Source organism: Capsicum annuum, chromosome 12 (genome assembly GCF_002878395.1).
Source record: "Capsicum annuum cultivar UCD-10X-F1 chromosome 12, UCD10Xv1.1, whole genome shotgun sequence".
In the NCBI taxonomy this organism is placed as follows: Eukaryota; Viridiplantae; Streptophyta; class Magnoliopsida; order Solanales; family Solanaceae; genus Capsicum; species Capsicum annuum.
Window position 1 is genome coordinate 155048156 of NC_061122.1, and position 3208 is coordinate 155051363.

General features: G+C 34.5%; 1 long non-coding RNA gene across 1 annotated transcript; it reads left to right on the forward strand.

The window, feature by feature from the left end:
* The first annotated feature begins 1835 nt into the window (after positions 1-1835).
* LOC124889246 lies at positions 1836-2544 on the forward strand. The gene is made up of 3 exons (XR_007047968.1): positions 1836-2005; positions 2073-2155; positions 2235-2544. It is a non-coding gene; the product is annotated as an uncharacterized LOC124889246 (long non-coding RNA).
* The last annotated feature ends 664 nt before the right edge of the window (positions 2545-3208 follow it).

Genomic DNA, 3208 nt, shown 5'->3' on the forward strand with positions numbered 1-3208 from the left:
TACAAACCTTTATGCTAGCTTTTAAAGTGGGATTTCCTACAGATTGAGCATACAGATTAAAGGGAGTAGTATTTAGCACCGAGCGGAAAGTGTGGGTTTAGCGCATCCTACTTCCCCAGAACTCCGAGTCAACGTAGGTACAGATTCAGATTATATTTCATTTGTATATGGATACAAATACTGATTGTGATCACTTAGATTAGGTTATACTCCTTGGCAAGAGTATGACACCTCTCCCCAACGTGAGGTTTTTTCATAAGGGAACTAGATGTTGGACACTATAATAGTCACATAGTGTATGTTGGTTAGAAAAACCTCCATATAGCAAAACTTTACAGAACAGTTTTTAAAAGAATTCCCTACAGAGCAGAGTAATTGTAATAGAAAAGAACAACATAAAAACTTTTAGAAACTAAGTGTAAAGGCTCACGATTTTATGCCGATATTGTTCTACATAAGTCATTAGCTATGAAATTTCAGCTTTTAGTTTACAGATATAAAGGTGAGTCCTTTTTCACTTAGCCTGCATGATTTGAAAACAAACATAATTTCAATTCTACTTAGTCAACTAGCAGAAAGAGTAAAAGTACAACTTTTAGAACTAAGTGAAAGTACAACTTTTAGAACTAAGTGTTATGACTCACAAGATTTATACAGTATGTTTTATCATTCATGATTCATGATTTTTAGCTTTCAGTTATTCCAACCAATGTGAGTCATTTATACTTAGCATGCATTATTTTACAAGTTTATACGAACATTGAGATATTGTTTTACTTATGTATTCACCCCCATATTCTCAGTACATTCCAAAAGTACTGATCCCACATATACGTCTATGCGTTACATTGTTTAATAATGTAGGTACCAGTTCAGTTGTAGTCCATATATCATGATCAGACAGTTCAAATTTCAGCTAGCAGATGATGAGTCCTCCTACTTCGGGGATTTCAGTTAGATGTTATTTATGTACTTTACTTTCTTACTCATATGTATTGATTAGTAGTAGTTGGAGTCGCATCCCAGCTATCTATAGTGACGCCAGTCAGAGTCAGTCATGTAATTTTAGTTCTGCTCTTCAGTTTCATCAGAATATAAAATTGTATCAGCATTGTTTCTTTTTTAGATTTCATGATTATATTTCCGCACAGTAACTTCAGTCATTTTATACATATGTAAATCAGTTGCTTAGCAGTATGCAAGTACAAGGGTTAGCTTGGGATCACTTGTGTTCCTAACACCGTGTGACGTCTCGGGATCCATTTTCGAGGCGTTACAACTGTAGTCTACCTTTCTATGCTTGAATTTTATTTCTCACTTTCTCCATCAAATCTTTAAAGTGTTCTTTCTTCTTCTTTAAGTGTTAGATTGAACAACCAAGGTATTTGAGATAAAATGAATCCTTAGCCATTCCCGTGGTTTGTTTCACTCTCCTAAAAATATTCTGATTTATGTAGCCTTTTATCCAGATTTTTGTTCATAATCCTATAAAATCAACATAATCTTTCAAGGGAATATGCATTAGAAGAAGTAAAGATAATAGTGCCATCAGCGTATGCCAAGTGATTGAGATTTGGGATTAACTTATGAATACCATATCCCATAAAGAAATCACCCTAAAAAATATAATTGAGAGCCCTTGTCATAACGTCAATAGATAAGATAAAGCGAGTAGGATACATGGGATCTCCTTATTTTTTTAATTAATAGTGGACTCAAGGTTTGTTTTATCAAAAGGGTCCGGTCAGCCCAAATAGAACATTTCAATAACAAATATCAAACAAAAAGCCCAAACCCGATCCAATGACCTAATTTGGGTCTATAAAAGGCACCCTAATATTAAGGTTTCCTAATTGATCCTCTTGTTCTTTATCCATACGTCCTTTCTGTCGTTGAGGATGTTTGTGTTAGTCCTTTGTAATCGTCATCTCCGTTTGCTCTTGTTGTGGGTGGTGAATTACCTTCATCATCTTGTGTGCATCTTCTTCCTGCTCAGCTTGAAGAAGTAAGAAGTGTTCTTTTCTTGCTTTTATTTTGTATTCTCTCTATTTTATGACCTCTTTCCCTTGTAGGTGTGAAATTCGGTGGAGGTCCATGAGTTTAGTTGAAACTCGATAGAGAGTGTGAACACTGTATATAAGTTCCATAGATCCGTGTAAGCTATTACCTTTTTGCTTTTGATTAATAGATCCCTTTACTCTCATTAATCCATGTACTCTTCGTAACTGAAGCAGAAGTGGAGAAAAACAAGTTGCTTCCAATCTCCGTCTTTCGAAACTCCTAGCTGAATACAAGCATTGTATTGCAGATCTTGTTCCTTTGCTCTAACTTTTTGCTGGTCATCAATTTTGTTGGCTGATGTAGCTTAGGTTAGTTAGCTTTCTCACAGTTATTTTGCCCTTATGGCCATAAACTATTCTATAAATGTAATAATTGTGAAACTCTGTGGTCCTTCTTTTCTTGCCTTTCATTATTGATTATGTGTGACTGATATTTTCTTTGTTCTAACCCTTATATAAGGAATCATCATGTTGTCTATGTTTAGATTCTGCCTTCCCTTGATTGGTAGTTGATTGAAATTATGAAATTGAAGCATTTGTTCTTGCTCTATTGTTGTGTTTGCTATGAAATCCACTAATTGATTATCTTGTCTAAACATGTGTATAATGTGAATGTCAAGAGTAATTACAAGTTCCATAATTTCCTCTATTCTTTCACTTAGTAACCAAGGGACCTTCCGTTCCCCTATAATCATTCTCTTTACCCCAAGAGAATTTGTCTGAAGATGTACATGTAGAAACTCACGACTAATGCAATATTTGATAACTTGTAAGATTGCTAATAATTCTGCTTCCATATAGGTAGAGATTCCAATGTTAAGAGCTTTTGCATATATTAGATTGCCTTCACTGTTTCTAATGCAAAAGCTATATGAACTCATACCTGTATTTTCTTTACTAGTTCCATCTGCATTGCATGTCACCCAACCCTCTTCCCGTATGTTCTATTTCACCTTTAAGTAGTGAAGTCTGGGTTTATAACTTGTTAATGTATCCAACATGCCATTCCAATAAATAGGTACTTCTTTTATCCATGGAAAATTTACTTTCATAAGATGATAAACATTCAATAGGCATTGATGATTCATCTTATCTAAAGTAACATTTTTTCCATGCATTTCTCCTTTTCCATAGTTCCCGCATTAGCA